The 25,619-nt window shown below is 27.6% G+C and overlaps 1 protein-coding gene across 1 annotated transcript in view; it reads right to left on the reverse strand.

Annotated features, from left to right (window-relative positions):
* The window catches only part of LOC129944508 (uncharacterized), a 216,851-nt gene extending 191,623 nt beyond the window's left edge, over positions 1-25,228 (reverse strand). Inside the window, exon 1 of the mRNA XM_056053979.1 lies at positions 24,322-25,228. The gene's annotated coding sequence lies outside the window, so the exon portion shown is untranslated. The remainder of the gene's footprint in view (positions 1-24,321) is intronic.
* Between the last annotated feature and the right edge of the window lie 391 nt (positions 25,229-25,619).

Genomic DNA, 25,619 nt, shown 5'->3' on the forward strand with positions numbered 1-25,619 from the left:
ATTTTTATTTCTTTTTAATCTTTTATTCTAATTTTGAGTTATATAAAAGGAAAAAGTTAGGTTAAAGTGTTTTCAAGGAGTAACATTTATTAAATTCATCCCTCAAATATTCATCAATATCATTTACATCAATATTCTTGATTTTTTTCTTGAAACATATTTAAAAATCTGTAAATGTGAATCAAATATGAAACAGGCAATTAATTTTTGAAGTTGCTTAAGAAATTCTTTTATTTTTTTTTAAATAAAGAGATATCTTGAAATTGAATTTATTTTTGATAAATACATAAATATTTTGAAATATTCTGCATTATTTAACTTACTGGGATATTTTCTATTATTTACATGATTGCGAGTCTTTTGAAATCATTTATGTAACTAGTTCAATAGTTTTTGTTTACTTTGAAACAAATTTTAAGAATTTTTAAATGCTTTATATTGAAAAATAATGCAATTTCTCTAATGTTTCAAATCTTTTGTTATAAGGTTTAAGGGATGATTTTGATACATTTTAACATTTAATCTCAAAATGCGTACTTTTACTTTTAGTAAATTTTGAAATCCATACAACCTCTGAGTGTCTTTAATTTAGTGTATTCGTTTCCTGTTTTTAAATTTCTATCGGTCTTTCTGTCCTTGCCCTAACAAGGCTTAATTGGAAATTAATATGTTAGAAAGGACTGGGCTTATGATTGTTCTACTACAAGACTAAAATTACATATTTTCTACGAGTGCCAACAGATCATCAGATTCCTTTATTTGTTGTACTAAGTGTTTGGTCTGTTCGTATTAATTGAAAAACATTTCTACTGTTAAAAAGTTTTGAAACTGACCAAGTAGCTTACGGTGCCGATTCAGTTAAGGTTTAAGGAAATTCGCGGTAAACTTTTTCAAAATTTCTTAAGACCAAAAATTACAGTAGTAAAAGATTTTTGGTCAAATGACTATTTTTTCAAAAAACAGCAAAATAGATTATTATGCATTTTGCAAATTTATTTTTGTTAACTTGTCTTCTTTTATTATAAAAGATTTAAACAATTAATAACTTCTTAACTAGATATATAAATGTTTAAAAAGCGTTTGATGAACAAGAATGTATATGATTTATTAGATTTTTTAATAATAATTCTTTTTTTTTTTCAAAATTTGATATCCCAAGAAATGGCAAACATCTTTTAATCAAATTCAAATGTTAGACGTACACTTTAAGGCTCGAAGTAACTTCATACAAAAAAATATTTCCATACAAGGCAAAAAAAAGGGCTGGGATGCGACCCACACTGAAAACTTCAAATCCCGTCTGTCGATTTGTCTTGCTTAAAAGTTTGTCTATATGTACTCGTATCAATTTTTACCAAATTTGCGTACTATTTTTTATAGATTTTATTTTTTACGAAAAAACCGACTGTTGGATTTTTATATAAAAATTACTGAATATCGAAAACAATATTTTCTGTGAAATAAAATAAGTTTGAAGCCAATATTTTTAAGTTTTGAAAAGCTATTGGAGTCGAAAGTAAATTTTTACGAAGTTTAAGTAATGTTTTTTTTTTAGAGTTTTATTTTTTGGTAAAAAAAGCTGTCAATTCGATTTTTCAAAAATTCTACCAAATGTTGAAAACAATATTTCTTATGAGATAAAATTAGTTAGAAGCCAATATTTAAAATTTTTAAAGAGATATTTGAGTCGAAAATCAATTTTTACCAACTTTTATAAATTTTTTTTTAAGGTTTTAATTTTTTGTAAAAAAAACTGTCATTTCGATTTTTTTGAAACTTTAACTGAATGTTGAGAACAAAATTTTTTGAAAGATAAAAGTAAATTAAAGTCAATATCTTAAAGTTTTGAAAAGATATTTGAGTCGAAAATCAATTTTTACCAACTTTTATAAATTTTTTTTTAGGTTTTTATTTTTTGTAAAAAAAAACTGTCAATTCGATTTTTCTCAACATTTTTCAAAATGTTGAAAACAATATTTCTTATAAGATAAAATAAGCTTGAAGCCTAAATTTCAAGTTTTTGAAAAGATATTTGAATCGATATTCAATTTTTACGAACTTTGAGTAATGTTTTTTTTTAGATATTTTTTTTTATAACAAAAACTGTCAATTCGATTTTTCTCAAAATTTTATCAGATGTCAAAAACATTATTCTTCGTTGCACAAAATTGTTTTAGAGATGAAATCATATTTTAGTCGTAAAATTTTGGAGGTGACACATTTTTTTTTCAGTTTTATTGATTTAAAAAAAAAAAACGTTATATTGATTTTTTTCAAAAAATATACCTGTTTGGTATCACGTTACAATATTTTATATAAAATTTAATTCAAGTCTCTAGCATTTTTGGTTCGTAAGATATTTAGGGTTAACCAAAATTTTCACCTTTTTTCAAACTGCTATGGTTAAAAAACCACCCACGCAATTTTCTTGAGAGCCCTTTCTGCATCTTTCTGCCTTATTATCTGTATAACAAAATTTATTTGAAGTCGATATCTCTTCTGGTTCTTGAGCTATGGACGACGAAAAAAACGTCGCGAACGTACGGACGTACGGACGTACAAACGTACGTACACACGCACGCACAGACATCTTTCTAAAAATCTTTTATTTCGACTCTAGGGACCTTGAAACATCGAGAAATGGCAATGTTTTAAATTTTACGAATCCTTTCCAATAAAAAGTTAATAAAAATTGATACTTTCTCTTTGAAATAGAAAATAAAGATCAATTTTACTTTCCCGAAGTATAAAAATATTTATTACAATAACTTAAAAATTAGTTAATTTAATGGAAAACTTTTTTTTTTAATCCATTCAAATGTTTAATAAGAATATTCAAATGATTAAATTAAAATATAATTTCAAAAACTTAATAAAAATTGTGTTTACACTCGAATATCTTGAGAACTAAGACCTATATTGGTTGATTTTATTTTATACCTAGCAGTATTGTTAACTTTCAATGATATTTTAACAAAAAGTTTTACTCAATGTTTTTTTTTACAAAAAAAAAATATTTTAAATACAAATATCTTGGCAATAGATTTATTATTAAACCTTGACTCAATTTATTTTGTGTACCAACTTAAATTTGTTTAAGTTCTGAAAATTGAAATTCTCCGAATCATATAAAAATCTAATTCTAGAAAACACTAATGGAAGGAATTCAAAATTCAATATTTTCTAATTTCAGCTTCTCTTCTGCTGAAACAACCATCATTAATTGACATTTTCAATCCGCTTATGGATTTGTATTTTAATTTCAAAATACATAAAATTACTATTTCGATACAAATTATTACTTATTATTTAATTTATTTGGGGAAATTATGATTGTTTTTGGTCAGATATCAATTATCTACTTTTTCCCATAATGCACAAAACCTTCATCAATTTTAATATCAATAAAACAAAACACATCAATCGTGACCTAATTTAAATATTCCAAATAAAATCAAATACAATATTTATTGTAGGTAGCTCTATAACTAATTATTATTAATTTAGAATTTTAATATCACAAATTCATATCAAAAAACATTTCATTTCATTAATATTCTCTAATAACCTTATTTTTGCTTCTTTTTTTCTTTTTAAATCATGAGTAATAGAGACACAAATAAACTAATTAGAATCAGTTGCAATTCAAATAAGTCCCTTTATAGTTACAAATTTGATATTCTATTTTAGTAAACATCATATAATATTATATAGCCACAGGAAATGCCAATTAAAAAACGTAAAACTAATTAAATGATTGTCAAACAACAATATTAAATACAATATAATGTTAAACTAATTTAAAAAAGAAACAAAGTGATATGGCGCCAAGTCTGTGTAATATACCAAAACGTTATCAACATGCATCATGTACATTGATATGGAAAAGAGTATTAAAAATTTAAAATTTCAAAACCTAAAATCCCAAATGTCTACATTACATGAACATAAGCTTATTTACGAACAATCTAAACAAATGCAATGTCCATATCATCATAATTATTATTATTGTAATTAATTTTTCAATAAATAAAAAAAACTCAATAATCGCCTCGATATTTTCTATAATAGCACCTCAGGCGGGTATCAAAAACTGCTGTATGCTGTGTTTAGTAATGTGATGTTCGTTCTCGCTGCCAAATGATATTTGAAATTGAACAAAACAAAAATTAAACAAAAACAAAAATAAACAAATAGAAAACGTTTGCAATCTAAAAATAAACTTAAAACCGCTTCGTCCAATGTTCCCAGTTGGAAAGAAATTATTCTATGGAGGGAAATTGTGATGTTTCTGTATTTTCACACTTTGTACAAAACAAACGGACTCAGTGGTATTCCAATTCCAACTCAATTCCAGCTGCAATAAAACTGCTGGATGTAACCATTTTTTAATTACAGTGCTGGATTGGAGAAGATACAAATTGAAAAGTGGTAATGGGCCAGCATATGAGGGCGTTTCTGCGACATTAGTAGTTTTGATGATTGTTGTCTTGATGGTTGAGAATGCCTATCTGTGTTAACGTTTCTGTTCATTAAGGTTTGGCAATTTATAGTGACTCGTTTAACGCCAAATTGTGGGAACTTGCTTTGAAAAAATAAATTTATTCACGAAGTTCACAGAGCACTTCCACTATTTTACGGTGTTTATACGGCTTCGTCAGTAAGCAAAATTCTCAAGCTATTAACAAATCACTATTACATATATTAAAATAGACGTTTCATCATCGGTCCTTATTTTTTTCGGAATGAGGAAAGAGCTACCGTTATAGTGAACAGCGAGCGCTATGCTATTTCTAAAATTTAATAAGCTAAACATCGATCAAATTTGGTAAAATCAATATTGGTGCAACTAGTCAAATCATCAAATTGTTGAAAAATTAATTTTGTGGCAGTTTTATAGTTCGATATTTACACAACTGTCACTTTAAAAGCTGTCATATTTTAACATTGGACAATTAGAAACAGCGCCATTATTAAAAATGTAACGATACTTGTAAAAATAATGTATTGAAATTGTCAACAATAACTACAAAAATGTTGAACATTATTCATAGTTCAAGGTTTTGCAAGAAATACTTTCTAATCGAGATTTAACCGCGAAAAACCATGAGTGGTTTTATAAATGATCAATACTTTCAAATTATTGAAACCTTTACTGAGGTGGCTATTGTGCACCAAATTTACATTATTTGACATTACACCACAAACACACTAATGCAGAGTGCAAACTGAGGAAAATCTCGAAGCTGTATCGAAATCGAATATAGTTTTAGTGATGACTGTGAATAATCGATTCAGCGGCATTTGCAGCAGTTGGCCTCTGTTTCCCACTTATGTGAACAAAATTTCCGAATTTAGATACGAAGCCTTTCACGAAACATCTGATGAAAGAATTAAAGCCGAATGACCTACTAGTTTCTTTAAAAATTGTGTTCAACTTCGAAATTTAATTCTGGTTGAATGGGTATGTGACAAGTATTTGGAGCGCATAACATCCAATATTTCATTGCAAGAGCTCTAATGGATCCAGAAAAAGTCACCATTTTTTGTGGATTGTGAGCGCTAAAGAACGATGTTAAAAAACTTTTCTTTCGAAAAGTGGAAGATATTGACTTCCATGACATGTGGTTTTAACAAGACTGTGCCCCATGCTCCACAGCACTCGTAACAATGTACCGATTGAGATGTGAGTTTGTTGTGGCCTCGAGGAAGCTAAAACCTCTAGACTATATTTTATGTGTAGAGCAACAAATCTGCCTCGATTGACGTACTGGAATCCAAGACTGAAACAATTATTCCTGAGGTACGAATGATATGTTATGTTATTAATATAAAAATATGCCAACATAAGATTAAGCAACGGGCCATTTGATGCGCAACCGGTGCGAACATTTCCATAAAATAATCTTCAAACATTTAACTATATCAACCGAACAACCGATTCAAAACAAAGATTGTACTAATTTTTTGAATTGTATGTGTTTTTTTTTGTTCTCAAAAGCTTTTAAGAAGTTCAATTCAAAAAACATTTCATTTATCAAAAAATCTTAGTTCATTAATTTCTTTTTCGAAAATCGTTTACACGCTTTTTAAAACTTATTTTTATATATACATTTTTTGGTTTACAATAATTGAGTGCTTAAAAAATAAATATATTGGGTGGCGCAACACTATGTTGTGAACCAGGGCCTAGTGACTTACAACTCTCAACCATTCCTGTGTGCAAGTACTGTTGTCAGGAATGGAAGGGACCTACAATTTTAGGCCGAATCCGAACGGCTAATTTGAGAAAGCACTTTTTCATGACAAGAATTACTCTTGAAGGCTTTGTCAATTCCTCGCAAGAGGCAGTACCCGCGAAAATTATTTTTTTAAATTAAGGTGGCACAGGCAGTGATTGAACCCAAGACCCCTTGCATGACAGTCCAACGCACAAACCATCATGCCACGGGTACTACTACTAAAAGTTATATATTTTTAACTTCACATAGGAAGTTATTGTAATGGGTCCGATTTGTCAAATTGAAAATTTTGACATTTCTCGACGTTTCAAGGTCCCTAGAGTCGAAATAAAAGATTTTTAGAAAGATGTCCGTGCGTGCGTGTGAACGTACGTTCGTACGTCCGTACGTCCAGGCAGAAAGGGCTCTCAAGAAAATTGCGTTTTTGGTTTTTTTACCATAGCAGTTTGAAAAAAAGGTGGAAATTTTGGTTAACTCTAAATATCTTACAAATCAAAAACGCTAGAGACCTGAATTAAATATTATATAATATATTGTAACGTGATAACAAACAAATATATTTTTTGAAAAAAATCCATTCAACAGTTTTTTAATAAATCAAAAAAAAAACTGAACAAAAAAAAATTTGTCACCTCCAAAATTTTACGACTAAAATATGATTCCATCTCCAAAACAATTTTGTGCAACGAAGAATAATGTTTTTGACATCTGATAAAATTTTGAGAAAAATCGAATCGACAGTTTTTTACAAAAAATAAAAACCTAAAAATAAAATGTTTAAAAGTTGGTAAAAATTGATTTTCGACTCAAATATCTTTTCGAAACTTTGAGATATTGGCTTTAATTTCCTTTTATCTTTCAAAACCTATTGATGTCAACATTTAGTAAAATTTTGAAAAACATCGAACTGACAGTTTTTTTTACAAAAAATGAAAAACCGAAAAAAATTTAACCAAAGGTGGTAAAAATTTATTTTCGACTCAAATATCTTTTCAAAAATTTGAAATATTGGCTTCAAACTAATTTTATCTTATAAGAAATATTGTTTTCAACATTCGATAAAATTTTAAAATCAAAATCAAAATCAAAAAATAAAACTCTAAAAAAAAAAACAATACTAAAAATTTACTTTCGACTCAAATAATTTTTTAAAAATTAAAAATATTGACTTCAAACTTATTTTATTTCACAGTATATATTGTTTTCGATATTCAGTAATTTTTATATAACAACAGTCGGTTTTTTTCATAAAAAATAAAATCTAAAAATTAGACTCAAATTTGGTAAAAATTGATATGAGTACATGTAGACAAACTTTTAAGCAAAACAAATCGACAGACGGGATGGAAAGTTATCAGTGTGGGTCGCATCTCATCTTCTTTTTGCTTTTAAATTTAATCAAAATATTAAAAGAATCCATGTTTATTTATGATATTTAGAGAACGTTTCATATAAATCTTGCGTTTCGAAGTTTGAATTGATTAATTTCAAAGCTTGATTGTAATTGAATCAACTGTTAGGACTGTACGGAACGGAATCGCCAGACCCGCTTAAAATTTTAAGTAAGACATTTTTTACAAATGTTATACTACAAAGTTCTTATATCAAATGGGGTGGCGCAACAGTCCGTTGTGAACCAGGGCCTAGTGACTTACAACTCTCAACCATTCCTGTGTGCGAGTAATGTTGTCAGGAATGGAGGGGACCTACAATTGTATGCCGAATCCGAACGGCTAGTTTGAGAAAGCACTTTTTCATGACAAGAATTACTCTTGAAGGATTTGTCAATTCCTCGCAAGAGGCAGTAACCGCGAAAATTAATTTTTTTAAATTAAGGTGGCACAGGCAGTGATTGAACCCAAGACCTCTCGCATGACAGTCCAACGCACTAACCATCATGCCACGGGTACTACTAAAGTTCTTATATGTCGCAAGTATAAATTTGACTCATTTTTTTTTTATACAACTCAGCAAGTTTAGATTATGGACCTTGAAACCTCGAGAAGTCTCAAAATTCTAAAGTTTACTAACGTAAGTTCCTTTGATATTAGTTAAAAACCATTCAAACAGTCCTCTGAAGTCTATGAACTAACACAATTACATTTCCCTACATAAAAATCAAACAAAGTCCAACCCTGGAATTAAATGTCTTTGTCAGGGTGTTATCATTGAACTATACGTGGCCGCAGGGTTAGACAGAGACACCCCTTCTGCGGCCCTTTAGGGGAGCTCATCAACGTATAATGACACAGACACTGCATTTTCCTCTTTTATTATAATGCCTTGGGTGTATTATGGAACAATAAAGTCCCTCCAGAGAATAATTGTGTAATGTGCTGAGCTGATGCACAGCAGAGGAATAGAAGAGGATATAAAGAGGGCTTCATTTAATTTTGCAATCATAATATTAATTGCTCTTTGACAGAACGCCTTACTATAGTCACTGATGTTTACTTTGAATAAATGTTTTCTTTTAGTTTTTGTTTTAAATAATATTTTTAAAAAAAATAATGTTTCAATAGGGATGCTCCAGTTTGAATATTTTATTGTTTTAGATTGTGTATTATTATTTTTATGTTTTTGAAAAATGTCTTGTTAAGTTTATCAACTCGTTTCTTTTAATTGTTGCACCATTTGATAAGCTTGTTAGTTTCTTTTTATTTTAGTCGATTAATCAATTTAAATTGCTTGTACTATGTTTTTTTTATTATTAAATTTTGTGTTGACCTTAAGGTGAATTAGATGTTCTATTTAAAAGAAAAAAATGTTTTCAAAAATGAATGGAGCTACAATTCAGAAATGTAATTTTAGAAATTCGGGGCAGTTTGTCAGTGTTTTTTTTTTTTTTCTTTTTAATATTATTTATTAGCGGTCTCATTTTAAAAATTAACACAATTTTTAAAGACAATTTGATGGTTTATTTATGTGTTTTTTTATTTGTGTTTTTATTATAGAAAATAAATTATGAAGCGATTTTATTTAGCAATACACAAACTATTAAGAATTAGTTATAATTGAAAGAGAATTTAGTTTTTTAGGTTCTTTTAAAAAAATATATCGTATTTTACGCGTGTCGTAAGTGAGGTATGTTCCTATTTTGCTAAATTTATTTTTTTTTTAAAGAGAGGAAGTTATAAATTTTTAAGGCCTTAAAGTTTTGAAAGTAAATAAATAAAATTAAAATAATGTTCAAAAATATTTATGTTGGGTTGGGTTTGTTAATTTTTAGTTCATGATATTAATGTTTTGAAAGAATTAGTTGAAATTAAAAGGATGAAAATCTATCATGAAATTTTGATGAAAGCACGTTTGCAAGCGTGTGTACATTTCTTATTTTTTTTATAAACAATGATTTCGAAACAAAAGAAATCTTAGATTTTTTATTTTATTTTGAATGAAATTTTTCGTTGAATGGGAAACACGTACTTATAATCTTATCAGGTTATTAAAATATAAGTTTTTATTTGCTTTGAGGGACATTTATTGGTTTTGTATATAAACATCAAACTTTGACCTTATGTTATAATGAGATTTTATAGAAATATGAGAAAAAATCACTTCATTTCCAAAACATTTCTTGTGAAACAAAAATTTCATTAACTATTTAAAATGAAAAATTCTTCATTTTTTTTTTACAAAGCACATTTTAAAACGTTATCTAAAATGGATGCAGTTATTTAAAAAATGTTGATGTTTCAAAAATCATAATTATGAAAAAATTGGAATTGAAACTTAAAACAGTATTTTCGGTAGAACTTTGATCTTCAATTTTTAATATTTGACAAAGCAATTTGTTCTCAAAGTCAAAATTTAATTTATGATATTTTCTGTTTTAAATTTTTGTAGTCAATTGTTTTTTTCCTAAAGAAAACCGTTTCAAGACAATAACATTAATTTCAACAAATTATATTCGTAGATTTGTATTTACTGTAAAAAAAACTGTAAGTTGAATTTTATTAAAATTTTAAAAATTATATAAACAAGTATCATAAGTCAATATCTTTTACTGTTCTTAAGATGCTTGAGTCAAAAATAAATGTTTGACAGTTTTTAGTTAATATTTTTGTAAGTAATCGTTTCTTGTAGAAAATAATGGTTTATTGGATTACAAAGAAAAAAAATAAGTAAATGTAAAAACAATATTTTGTGTAAGATGAAAGCTTTTTTTTTTGGAAAATTGTATTACTATTTTGTAATGATTTTTATTTATATAAATAAAATGGCTAAACAGCTGCTCTTTAAACAAAAAACCTTGTTAATATGAATATTTTGCATAAAGCGTAAAATAATTTTGAAGTCAATACCTGAATTTGTTTAAGTTATTTTATTCAAAACTTTTTTTATTAAAGTTTAAACTAGTATTTGTTAAGATTTGTATTGTATTGATGAACCGTTTATATGAAAGAAATATTTTAGGTAACAAATATTTTTCTTTCATTTCACTGCCAACCAAATTTGCAATCGATACAATTTTCCAAAAAGATTGAAAACAAGAAAAACCGAAAAGAGATTTTTAAAAGTAACTAGGAAAAATTTGCAAACTATTTTCATATATTTAGACGTATATTTTTTAAAATATTTGTAATTATTTTCATAAGAAATTAAAACAACAAAATGTTGTCTTAAAATTCAATATTTATGAAGTTTTAAAAATCTCTTAAATATTGATTTTTGCTCTTCTGAAAGATGTTACATTGAAAGTTAAACAAGAGATAGATTTAAAAAAGTTAAGCTTTGGAAAAGTTCAGCTGTTCCGTTGAAAGTACAAGAGATAGATTTAAAAAAGTTAAGTTTTGAGAAAGTTTTTATGCAGATGTAAAGTAAAATTACTCAGATTTAATCTTAATCTCATTGGCATTGATCAAATTTCCAAAAAGTCTTCGGAGCTCATTTCAATACATACAATTCTTTTAATTTTAACAATATTCGTATTAATCAATCAACATTTTTCTCAATTTATTGAATAAAAGCATATACATGCGACACATGGTTCCATATATTTTAAAATTTTAAGATTACATTCATCCGTTTGATGTGAGTCATGTGCAAAATAAGTAACAGCAAAATAAATACTTTATTGTTTACAAATATGTATAATTTTTTTTTAATTTTAATTCCAAATAAAACAAACTGTTTATAAGTAGGTTAATCTTATCTTAATAATATTAATAGCCCTGAAAATCAGGTGAAACAATTTAAAAAGATAACGCCAGTCAATATACAACTAGAAAAAGTACTAGCCAAGCAGCCTTCAAAACAAGTTTAAAGCTTCATATGCAATAAGATATTTTCAATTTGCAAAAGAAATGCCTAGCCTATGTATTTCTTTAACTAAGTTTATGTGTAGCTTAAGAGGGACCCAAAGTCTACTAAAAATCCCTGCTTTTGTTATGCCTGTTATAAGACATTTTTCCATAAAAAATACGAACACCTATATTTTTATATCAAGCTGATAATAAACCTTGTTTTCAATTATTAAAGTCTTTATCGTCGTTGCGTTGCTCGTCAGGCATAATTCCTAAATACCTTTTTGAAAAGTCTTTCAGTGTCATTCAAAAGGCGCAAGAATATCACCATAAAAAGAGACCGTTCCAAAAATAAGTGAACATTAAAATATCGTACATCGTCATTGATTAATAAAAAAAAAAGTATATGATCCATAAATTATTATTGAACCAACATAATTATTGTCATTTTTGTCTAATCACATCACAGAAATGAGAAAAAGGTTGCCTATATAAAGCGCTACAAAAACTTCATATAAGCTTTATTCGTTTTTATAATAGGACTCAAATTTGTTTCTATACAAAATATAGGTATAAAGATAAAGGTACTAACAATACCTATATATACTATTATTAAATTTATTAACAAATCAAATTGATGCCCGTTTTCTGACATAAACAGAAAGACCATTATTCTGATGGAAACACGCCTTGCATCCATAAAAAGCACTCAAATTCAAAGGCAAAGTGTACCTATATAACAAAATTGTATTTTCATCAATACGAAATAACCTATAACTCTGAAGACTGGCGCGGGTATGACTGACGGTGACTAACGACGACGACGTCTGACGACAATGAAAATGAGACCCTAATTAATATGATTTTCAACACAAAAGACAATCTGCGATACCCTCTCTTTCTGTCTCCCCGTTCGTCGTCACTTTGACACTTTAATATTTGACAAAACATCCGTTAGACAAAGGGTTTGTTTTTACGTATACAACATTTCATTCACCTTTAGTTCTATAGATACTTAATTCATTTCCCTAAAGACGCGATATAAAAACCGAAACAATCATTAAAACTTGACTTCCGATTTCAATAGGTCGGTCTTTTCTTGATTGATACGTATCTCTTTTAGGTGTATGTAGTTGTTGTATATGTTTAATGGCCCGGTCTTAAAACTTAGAAACATAAAAATAGTCATCAGAAAAGGGAAAAGTGCCCATGTAACATCGAGCACGAAGCAAAAACTATCTTTTACTTCATGTCTAATCAATCCAATATCAAATGAACATGGCAACGAACGCCCAACAACTACAAAATAGAAAACAACAAATTAAAAACTCTCCTCTATGTCTGGCGAGTGATAAGCCAAAAGCAAAGAAGAGTCAGTGTCAGTATCTATAGACCATACCCTAAACAACTATAAGAGTGTACTGATACTGATACTGAACTCGACTGATATTATAGAAATACAAGTAGAGAGTTCGGCGGAACTTTCAATGGGCTTCTCAGCCTCATGTCAAACAATATTGCAAAGACGATAAAAACGAGTAAAAATAAATTGAACTAGTCATAGTGAAAGACAGTGGGGCAAAGTAGTTTAGCGAAAGTTCAATGAAACGGGAATGGACTTTTTGGAAATGTAAAAAAAAACTTCAAAATATTTAATAAAAAACATGATTGAAATATGAAAAATACTTGTATACAATATCATGACGATTTATGAAGCTTCAGATGTTATTTCCTCAAATTTTTATTTAAATCAAAAAGAAAGGAAAGCAAATAGTTTGAAACTGCTACTGCTTTGTTAGTAAATAAAAGTTTATTCATGCAAGAGAAACATATTTAAAAACTAGGCAAAGATATTCGAGTCGAAAATCAATTTGAAATAACATTTATCAGTGTTTTTTTTTAAGTTTTGGTTATTTAAAAAATCATCTGTAAAACAAAATTTAATTGAAGTCGATATCCATACTGGTTCTTGAGATATGGACGACAAAAAACAGTATCCTGAATGCGTAGGAACATACCCATATACAGAAATCTCTAACAACCTTTAATTTGGATTCTATGGTTCTTGAAACTTCGACAAATGTCAACGTTTTCAATTCGAAAAATTGGAACTTCTTATGAGAAGTTAAAAATAAGCTCGAGTTCAACTCCGAGTTTGCGGTTTAAGATTTTATTTTAAGAATGCTAAAGGATTACGAAATCTTTAAATTATCATGGAGAACAATTTTTGTGACAAGATTTTAAATTACCTTTTTTTTACTTAAATAATTTTTCAAAAGGCTTGAAGATTTGACTAGCTGAATGTGAGATTTGAAAAAGTCACTGAATTTTAAATAAGAAAGAAACACAATAATTGATAAATCATAAAAAAGACAATCATTGGGAAATGGACAGAATCCCGAAATTTTGAACTAAGAAAACCCATAATCAAGAATCTTGATAAATCTTAAATATAGAAAACACAGACTTCTGAAAACCAGATCCCAAAACCCAAAATACAGAAAGGTAAAAATGTCGTAAGTAATATAGAATATTTCTTTGGAGTAAAATTCCCAACTTTTATTAAATATTGAAAAATAAAAGTGATAATATTACTTAAAAAAAAAATATTATAAAAATGGTGTGTGTAATAATTTGACTTTTTATTACTAAATTGTATGTTTAATTTTACATAACAGACATTGAATATTGAAATATTTAAATATTTTGCTCATACCATAAAAGTTGTAATTGATATCCTGTTTCGAATTGAATAATATTCTTTTGAAACATTCTTGTTTACAATTGAAGATATAAATTTACAAGATGCAAAATTAGTTCTTAACCAAAGTAAAATAATTTTGAAATTTTTATAAATGACTTCATACAATTAATTATTATTGAATTTGAAACCTTTTAACACTTTGTTCTATGTATGTTCAAATGTGTGTGTAGGCATGTGACTCACAATAAGTGTTAATATTTTAACAAGCTGACTTTACGCAAATGACGAACAAAAGTGCATTGGACTTACTCTTAATTTATGTTGTTTTTAAAACTATAATATGATTTTTGAAATTTTTAAAAATAACATACATTTTTGTGTGGATAAGTTTCAGAACTAAACGAATCTATACCGCAAATATTGTGAAAAGGCCGAGGGAAAACTATATTTCCACTAATCGCAATACAAATTGGTCAATAAATTAATTCAATTATACCGTAAATGTTTTATTTTTAAACAAAAAAAAGTTTTTATAAAAAACTCATTTTCTTTAACTAAGCTAACGATGATTGATTTGAAATTACCATTAAATTAAATTAATTTTAAGAAAGAAAGAAAATTACATTTGTATTTTTCAAAAAAGTTATTTAAAAAATTAAATATTTAAAATTGTTTTGATGGGCATACATAACAATTCTTCGTTGTATCACCTACAAGGTATTAAATACGTTATTCTTTCTGATTAAAATACTGTGTCAACTTATTAAAAACAATATATTTTTGCTTTAAAACTAAATTAAGAAAATTAATTTTTTTAAAATTCAGTTTGATTTTGTATGTATAAATTATTGACTTAAGAATTTGAAATCTTGTTTATTGGTAACTTAGTTTTTTAAATGTTTGAAAGTAAGAAACTTAAGACTGGGAAAAGAATTTATAACTCATAAGGATTAAGTAAAAGACTAAAATTAAAAGTAGAATCCTAATAAAATATGAACAGGTGCTCAAATCATTTACAACTACCACAATCATTTCAGTTCAGAAACTCATTTCGATGACTTTAACATTTTACTAAATTGTGCAATAATTTCCTTACGGCTATTCTTAATTTTTATAGTTTATTTATTTTAATCAAATATCCCACTGTACTGACGAAAGCAATAAAATTCCCTAAAAGTACATGATAAAAGTCGCTCTCCATGATAAGTGACGTATCGATTAGGTACTTTTATATCAAGTACTTCACTTCGAAAGCCAATTCCAATCATGAGTCATAGAGGTAAAGGTACCTGGACCTACTTGTTTGAATTTCACATGGCAGGCCCTCAGTTAGTATATCTTTTTTGAAGGTGATTTGGTAAACAAACAATTAATCTCAAATGCGGAATTGGGTCAGTTTTATACGTAATGGACATAAGCCTTGGCTATTGTAAATGTTCAAAACAATTATTTTTAGTTAGAAGGATTAAGGCTCTCGAATTTAAAACATCGAATTTTCTATATCAATGAGAGTAGGGTGCCTAAAAATACATTTAATCAACTTTTAAAACGATTTTGATTGTCATCACGTTGGTAAGCTTAAGGCAGACTTTAAACGGTTTTTTATTACAATGTTGGTATATAGTTAAGTACTTACACTAAACTATAATTTATAAATTGAATACATGCTATCTGATGATGGCAGCTGAAGAATTATATAAGACTACTAAAGACTGCCAATAAAGAAATCTTTAAATGATCATCGGTTGGCAAGGTTTTCATTTCTTTCATTTCACTTTTCTGATGTTTGTTTATGGCTTAAATTCCAATCCGGTTAGAAAATAATGCAATCATAGGTTTTTGAAATGTTAATGCTTTAAAATTCGAAAAAGGCATTTATAAAGCTTCTGATGCCCAAATATTTAATCCCTATCTTCAATTTAATTTTCAACTTAAATATTTCTAGTATTTCATATAGTTTTTGAAAATCTTATTTAGTTATTTTTTTAACCTGTTTTACGTAAATGTAAAAATAATTTTGAAAACGAATGCTTTTAAACTTTGAACAATTAGGTAAAATCGAAGTTTAGTTTCAAAAGCAACACTTAAAATTTACTCCAAAATATATTTTTCAAGACCATTAAAGCATAAAATTGCTAAGTACATACTAAAATTATTTATACAAGATTAATACTTTCCAAAATCAACGTTTTTATTGTAAAGATATAATGTTGTGTTATACCTTAGCCTGAAAAAGACCGTTTTTAATTGTCTTTTATCTCTTTAAAGAGGTGTATTTAAAAAAAAAACTGATGTGATAGAAAAATTTGAAGGTTAGATTCGAATTCAAGACAACTTATTCCTTTAGTATTTGCTTGTTTGCGGGACAGAAGAAAGTGTTACTTTCTCTGAGTGCTAACAAATATTTTACGTCTCTGACTCGTGGCGTTTGGCTGCAAAATCAAAGCCAATAAAATTACAGCTTGTCTTTGGTTGATATGGTTACATACAACTTATACAACAATATAAGTACAACTTTTTATGGGCCCTCAGGCAGGAAGTCAATTAAAAAAAAACCAACTTATGTGCATTTAGTCACTTATATCTTTGTTTGTATTAAAAAATTATGACAAACAATTTTAAGGTAATTTTGTATCCACATTGTTTTAGATTTTAGAATTTAAGACATTAAGCACATAAAAGTTCCTTTAAAGACTTTTTTAAGCGATTTTAAAAGTGTACTTAAACGAAATAAAAGATAGTTCAGCCATTAAGATATTTAAGAGAAAGGTAATTGTGATGATATTCAAATGAAAAACTTCTTAGAAATTTGGTTTTAAGAAAGAAAAATAATTTATGCAATAGGCACCTACCCGGGTCTTACTGTTCCTTTGCCTACCTTTGTTGTCTTAATAACCTATAGCGAAAAAACAACTTCTGATTCATCTTTATTGACTGCCTTATCAGTTCGCCGTTTTATTAAATCATCTCATTTTAATTATGGGTACCTATGATTCGCAACTAAAGCTCAATCTGGATAATTAAATAATTCACTTTTGATATAAAGTAAATTAAAAAATATAAGTTACTTTTTTTCGACAACAAAAAAGGCAAGAAGATAAAAATAAAGCGATGTGGTGAGATTCGTGTTGTGTTCCAATGCTATAGGGAATGAGATGGTTTGACATTTATCCGAGGATCTGGTTGGATAATTTTAATTAAAAACTTTCCACAAAGGCGATTTCCATCAGCAAAAACTTTCTTTTATTTCTTTTTTATGAAAATTGAAAAAATACAAAAACAAAACAAAAAAAAACATCACACAAGTGAAAACCCTTGTCAGGGAGAGGTCCCTTTATTCCTGACCCTGGATGATGATGCTCTGAATGACGATGGACCCATATTCACACTATGAATTTATGAACCTTCCCAAAGTCATTTGCATTGTGGGCTATACAAAAGTGACACCCCTTTTGTTTTTATTCAAAACCTCCATCTCCAAGTATTTTATTACGTCATTCAGTGACTGACAGATTGATTAAAAAAAAAACACAACACTGAACAAAATGGAGATGGCAAGGCCATCTGTCAGTCAGTCAGATGTAATTGTGGCTTTGAGTGTTTTGATTATAATGGAGAACTAAGGGAATCGTCGTCGGTTCGGTTGGTTGAACGGGCGAAAAGAGAATTCAAAAGGTTGAAGTTTTGGGGATAATGGCATAGGTACCTACTTCTTTTGAAAATATCCCTTTTCGATGGAAGTTTTGAAGGGCCTTTCATACCAATCAATAAAAACACATACACATATTTTTATGAACAGACATTATAATAGATCTGAACATAAAACAGAGGTGTATTGTGTATATTTTGTATCTAGATATAGAAAGATTTTAATTCTCAAGATAATCGGCTGTTATAGTATGATGACTTTTGAAATAATATTTTATCATTTTATTTTGCAAAGTTTAAAATCTCAAAGCTGTAATAATGTAGGTACGTGCCTTGTGATTCTATTGCGTTGTTTTGTGTTCTTAAAATCCCCAGAGAATTGCCTGTCAAAATATAATTTTATTAAAATTTATGGTTGAAACTTGTGATTGCATTGGGTTTGAGATGTTTTGTTTATTATTATTGTTATTCGTGTTTTTAGATGGTTATGGACAAATAAAAACACTGGGAGTACCTAGGCACCTTTGGAGCTCATTTTCGCAAGTTTATCATGAGACAAATGTAGATTCTTTGCCGAATATAGGTTATAGTCATAAAGTCCTTGAATTAACCTGGTTTAAGGCTATACAAATCATTAAGATAAATAGTCAATTGAAATCATGTTACAAAAGAGAGAGCTTTCCAATAATAGGGTTTATTTTGAATAGCAAGCACTTTGCGCCGCTATCACTTTTGAAGCTGTCATCTTCTGAGATTTGACAAGAAAAAACTACAGATTATTAAAAATGGAACCAAATGCGCTTAAATTTTAGTTTCCCGACGTAATGCTTTTTGATTTTTTGATAGCTCTTATATTGTTTAAGTAATATTTAATTGATAAAAAAGTCTATTTTAAACTTTAAATAGGAAATTATTGAAATTGGTCGCATCCGTCGAATTGAAAATGTTGACATTTCTTAACGTTTTATGGTGTCTGAATCTAAATCAAATGTTTTTCAAATAAGTTGCTTAAAAAAATATGTGTCATTTCAAATATTTTTCGAACAAAAATTGATATTTCGTACAAAATTGAAGAAAAAGTTTTCTTATTTGGTAAATTGGTGAATACCGATTTTTAACTCGAAAACAAGTCATAAGCTTTAAAATTATTTCATTTAGAAAATCCAATCGGATTTTTTTTGGAAATAAACCCTTTGCAAAAAATACTACACAAATTGTGTACAAATTGATTTTAGACTAAAATATCTTGGAAAGAAATAAAAATCTAACTGATCGTATGAAAAAATTACTGTTACTTTTAGTTAAATTTTTAAAAAGATTCAATTAACAACTTTAAAAAAAAAAACGAAAACTGGTACAAATTGTTGCACACCTAAGTATTTAGAACTTAGACAGAGTCGAAATTTAATTTTTACCGACCTTGAGTAATGCTTTTTATTTTTTATGAAAAACTGTCAATTTTATTTTTCTCAAAATTTTACCAGATGTTAAAAACTTAAATTTCCGTCGCACAAAATTGTTTTTGGAGATGAAATCATTTTTTATTCGTAAAATTTTCAAGGTGACATTTTTTTTTTCAGTTTTTTTTTGATATATAAAAATCCGTTAACTGGATTTTTTTTTTCAAAAAATATACGTGTTTTGTCATTGATTCGTGAGATATTTAGGGTTTACCAAAATGTTCACCTTTTTTTAAACCTCTATGGTAAAAAAAAAACCAGCAGTGCAATTTTCCTGAAAGCCCTTTCTGCATCTTTCTGTATTATTATCTCTATAATAAAATTTATTTAAAGTCGATATCTTTTCTGGTTCTTGAGCTATGAACTGCGAAAAAACATCGCGAAAGTCCCTAGAGTCGTTTTCAAGAACCTTGAAACGTCGAGAAATGTCAACATTTTTAATTTGACAAATCAGACCCATTACAATAACTTTCTATGGGAAGTTAATAATTTAGAAAAAAAAATACACGCTAACCATTTTCGAAAAAAATAGTTAATTAATGTTTTTTTGTAAAATAAAGGGGCAAACATTTTTGAATAGAAACTTATTTTACAGGTATATATTTTTAAATCCTTATCCTTTCATATAGGTGGTATTATTAAACACAACCTTAGGATACTGGTGCAGGTTCGTGTGACCAAGACGTGAATTATTGTAATACAATTGTAGTCATTGATATGAAACGCTAGTTAAACAGTATCGACATTTTTTAGCTTGAAAAGAACCTTAAGAACAAATTATCAAACTTCTTTCAATTAAGCTAAGGATTAAACAAAAATTGTCTATGTCCTTACCTAACTTAAGCCTAAGGGCACATCCAATTTCCACAAGCGAAGGAATTTCAAATCAATTCACTTCAATAATATTCCTATATCCTTCACTTATGGTAGGTTCTCATGGAAGGGTTGTAGAAATACAACTTATATAAACCTATTGGTTTCATACTTATATTCAACAGGAAAACAAGGATAAGCCGCAATTCAAACTAAAAAAAAAACAAAGGTACAAACTATATTTTTCCCTATATATTTAATTTTTCCCATCGCATTGGTGCTTAGCGTAACCATAGTTCTTACGTTATATTATGGAAAAGAACTGTTGGCATTTATTGCATTTGGCATTGGGCTGGTTTAAGTCTTTGTCTCTTGGTTTCAGAATTTTTTTTGCGGCATGTGCTTATTGTGCGTGTCTTATAAATTCCCTTAGCAGGACAGACAACAAACCAGGGCTGTCGAAAGAGTAGACGATATTTAAGTATATAAGTATTTGAAAATAAATAAAAAGTTGAAATTAGTTGATTATAAGTAAAATATTCAAATATTAATTTATCTACAACAAAAATTTGAGTGTCCCTTATTCCATATACTTATTTTTTAAAATCAAATTTTATTGGTTATCGACTATTAAATTGATATGAATTTTCAATAAATCTACCATTTTTTAAAAATTAAAAATCTGTAGAAAAAGATAAGAAGAACATGAATAACTCTAACAATAATTGTATACTAAAAATAACAACGTTTTTGAAGACTAGTTAATTTTTTAGAAAAATGTAATCAACAATTTAAAGTTAAACAAAAATAAATTACTACACAAAATTATAATAAATGTGTTGAAAAATTCGAAAATCTTTATGAACCTAATTTTAGATTTTTTTTTTGAACTGTTTCAAAATTCTTTTAATGAAAATTGATTTATTTAAAACATACAATTTTCAAATTTTTAAGAAAATTAACAGTTCGTGTCATATTCTATTATTCATTCACTATTTTTTTAATAAATCTTTATGGAAACACTTGAACATTGTTTTTATTGTTCATAATATTAATTAAATAATTATGGTCAGATGGCTTCTACTGTAAACGTCGAAATCTATTTTTGAATTCTGAATATTTTGATATTTTCCTTCTTTGCACTCATTTTAAAATTTTGCCTGGTCTAGCCACGGAAATCAATTATAAATTTTAAACTTTTAATTTTCTCATTTTATTCCTTGTAGATAGGGTGTTTTGAACCCGTATTAGTTTTCTACAATCATGACCTTTACTGATTAAATGATTCTTTCTTTAAAAATCCTTTCAAACTTAAATTTTTGTTTTTGATGTTATTGATTTAAATTTGTTTGTATCCTCAAAATAAAAAAATGTTTCTGTTTTTAATCGAACTTTATCAAAAATAATTTTGCTTTGAAACTAATAACATTTCTTATTAATTTTTAGTCAAAATTTTGATTTATGAATTTGTTCAGGGAATTTTAGGACAAAAATCAGTATAACAATAAATAATTGAACAAAAGAAAGCAGATTTAATAACTATGTTATTTGGGTGAAAGTGTTTAGATGTTTTGTGACTCAAATATTGCTGGCATCAGACAAAATTTTAAACTAAATTTATTCATAGTTTCAACTTCCAAACAATTTTATCATTTATAATTTTCCAAAAGTAGACAGTTACTTTAAAATAATGTTGTTTGAAGTTAAGGTAGACAATTACTTTAACTTAATTATAAATACTACATTGATTGGACTTGATGATTTTAGATGATCACACATAACAATATAATATTATAATATTTCCCACAACACTTAAAACAAAACGTTTACTATCTCAAAATCAGATAAAAATTATTATTTTGTATTCAACAAATTTTACACTTTTCTTTCACACTAGCCCAAGTTACATGTTGAGTGTTTATGGTTAGTGTTTATGGTAAACGACTCACCGATTTCTATCAACAATTTAAAAAATATTTTTGAAACTAAAATTTCATTCGGTTAATATGATTTTTCTAAAGTGAGATTTTCACTTGTTTTCTTATAAGAACCTACAATTTGTATTGGTACTAATTTTTTTTTTAAGGTTACCCTTTTTTCAAATTTTCTAAGAGAAAATCTTTGTTTAAAAATTAATTTAGCTTAATAGAGAACATATAAAAAAAAAAACATTGAAGCTATTTAATTTTATTTAAAATGCCTTATAATTATTAAAAAATAATTAGTTTTAAGGCTCTATGGATGACAGATTCTAATGTTAATAATTAATTCAATTAGTTAATAAAAATAATTTCTTTAAATCCTTGCACGAAATATACCTAAATGAAAAAAATAAAAATGTTCGTTGTTTCTCATTAATTTGACTGGAAAATACATAACTATTATTTTTGTATTCAATAATGAAATTCAAATATTAATTTGTGCACTGTGGGTCTTTGTTTTCAGTCACCAAAAACAAAAATAAAAACAAAAGAATCTCTCTATAAAAATTCATTAAAAATAAAATAGCAAACAAATGGTAATAAAAAAGTAGTATTTATGCATTTAAATTTGGTAATTTATTGAAACCAAACTTAAACAAAAAGACAAAAGAATATAATATGGATTGTGTTTTATCTAACAAATTAACAGGTGAAGAATCTGCATGAATATTCATTTAAATAATTTCTGTGAAATCAATTAATATTTAATTAAAAAGAAAAAAAAAGATTGGAAAACATTTTGGACATCAACTTTTTACATTAAATAACTGATACAATTTTTTATACTTGTTCTACCAATAATATTCCAAATAAATAATTCCTTAAAATTTTAGCCTTGGAATTTAAATAATTCTCGAAGTATTCATTAAAACAAAACAAAGCATGAAAAAAAAGTTCAACAAACGCATTGACAGACACAAAAATAATTAATTTTAAACATATTGAAACTTATTTTTATAAGTTTTAGAATCTTATTAGTAAGCGATTTTATAAATGTCTCTGAATTCAAATACATTTTCTTCGTGTTGCCATTTAATAAAAAGTTGCATCTGAACACGCCTAAAATGTGAGAGTTTGTGAAGAGAAAAACAAAGTAAAAAGCAGGAAGCGATGCGTCGATATTTCTAAAAGTCTTACTAAATATTAATAATAAGCAGATATTTGAAAGTCTTAATCCGTGTTGTCTTTTATTTAAAAAAAACTGTACATCGGACAACGACTCTGAAGTGACAGATCGTTAAAAAAATGTAAACAAACCTACATTTTGTGAACGGATCTAAAAATTTGAAATGCCAAAAACTCAGAAGTCAAAGGGATTTCTCAAATTATTTAAGGTCAAGGTAACCATTTTAAAAGAGTAAGATGCTAAAATTCATACTTTAGACTTAGTAAATTGATATAATCGCTCTAAAACTTGATTAATTTTTTAAAAATCTTGTGCTATTGGTTTTTGGCATCATGTTTTTTATAATATAATAAAATAAAACAGTAATGTCCAGCGTTTTAAAATTTCCTCCAATAAGTGCACTTTTTATTTTTTATTAGACGACAGCTCTGTTTGAGACGTAAACAAAAACCCAAGCTAAGCTCTATAGGGTTTGTTGACGTTCTTGGAAGATATAAGAAAGAAATACACCAACAACAACAACAAAAACTCAATACATTTTTCGCCCTTAAATTTTTCTGAGATCCCAGATACTTTCTCAGGTACGAAAACACACAGGAGACAGGACACAAAGAGCAGTGCCGTGCAGCTGCCTTTTAAATTCTCATACTTATTTTGTTGTTGTTTTAATGCGACTTTCAAAGAGTCTACCTTTATAGATAGATACCTTTACAAAACATATATGAACCTCTATTAACACACAGGTACTTCAAAACCTACCTACCATCCAAGCAGACAGAGACTGGGACTGTTCCATCTTCTTCTTGGATATGATGTGTCTACCTATGCAATTTCTGGTCTGTAATCATCTTCAGAAAATTTTTGAACAACAAGCAAAAATAAAAAAAAGTATCTGTTGGGTGAATGTGTATAAAAGATATAAAAAAAGTATCTTTTGCGCGATCATTTTTGTGTTTTGTTCTTTCTGCTCCTTAAATTGTATAGAATCTTATAAAAAAGGTTGATTGGAAATACTTCGAATACCTATTTAGGGGCGTTTTGATAAAGAGGATGGAATCAACCTAAATTACACGTTTTCATTTTATTTTTGTGTTACTTACATTAAACTACAAATGTTGATGAAAATCCGATATTAATCCATGGTTTAGATCCACTGTTCGAATAGATACTTTTATTTTTGTTTAATTCTTCTTTACATTTCTTATAAACGAACATAGGATGTATCTCGAAAAAAAAGAAAAATAACGCGCTTTAACCTCAAATTAAACTCGAAAAAATCAACTATTTTCACTTGATCGCGAATGAAAAAGAAGAAGAAGATAATGATGATGATGATGGTAGACAAGCAGGTTGGTATTAAAAGAAAGAAGGTAGATAGGTAGGTATAAGCAGATACCTATGTTTATATTCGAATTCGCAAAAGATACAAAAGAACTTCACCGAAAATTTATAAAAAATAAAGGTTGCTAACACTTTTGGAACAGGTTAAGTGAAAGGTGGTGTACTCGTACTAACTACAGTCGTCGTCGTCTTCGAGAGTGTACTTTACCGAGTACGTGTCGTTTGTAGATATTTTATTTTAGTGGATCTCTTTTGAATTTTTTTGTATTACTTTTTTTTTTTAAATAAAAAGCTAAAAACTTCACACTCTTTCGTATCTAGTTTTGTTGTGTACAAGATACAAGATAATTAAAAAAAAACAGGCCTTGGGTATTATTTTATTTAATTGCTATTAAATACGGATGCACTCACTGTCACTATTCTCATTTATGTAGATACTTTTACTAAAGCGACTCAAAGACGCCTTATTTCTTATTCTTTATTTTGCGTTTATGATTATTTTCTTTTTTTTATTCTCGAATTAAAAATAAACAAAAACCAAATAATAAAACAAACAAAATTAAAAAGGAAAAAAATATCTTTTCGCTGATCACGGACACGATGTTTTTTTTATTTTCTGGTTGAATATCGCTCGAAGACAAAAGCCGATTGCGCCGCGTTAAAGAGTCGAACTCAAACTGACAAACTGAGTAAAGATACTTTTTTTCGTTCGTTATTTTCTTCATTTGAAAATAATCTCAGCTCGTTCTCACGGTCTCGCGGTCTTCCTGGAGTATCTCACTCAATGTGGTGCTGTGTTGTGCTGACTTAAGAGAAAAAGATACTTTTTGAGTGAGTTTTTTTGTTGGTTTGTGACTCTAAAATTGAGTGATAAATTGAGTTTATTGCTTAATTTTATTTTTGTCTTGTCGAAACAGCTGGTCTGACTTTGTTGTTGTTGTTTTTTGTTTTATGTGCATGAATGTGGTGCAATTATAGTGCATTTACCTGTATTTTTAAAAGTTTTTTTTTTTTTTTAATGTATTCTTCATATTTTCCTGTACATGATCTTTTTTGT

This window comes from Eupeodes corollae, chromosome 2 (assembly GCF_945859685.1).
Source record: "Eupeodes corollae chromosome 2, idEupCoro1.1, whole genome shotgun sequence".
NCBI lineage: Eukaryota > Metazoa > Arthropoda > Insecta > Diptera > Syrphidae > Eupeodes > Eupeodes corollae.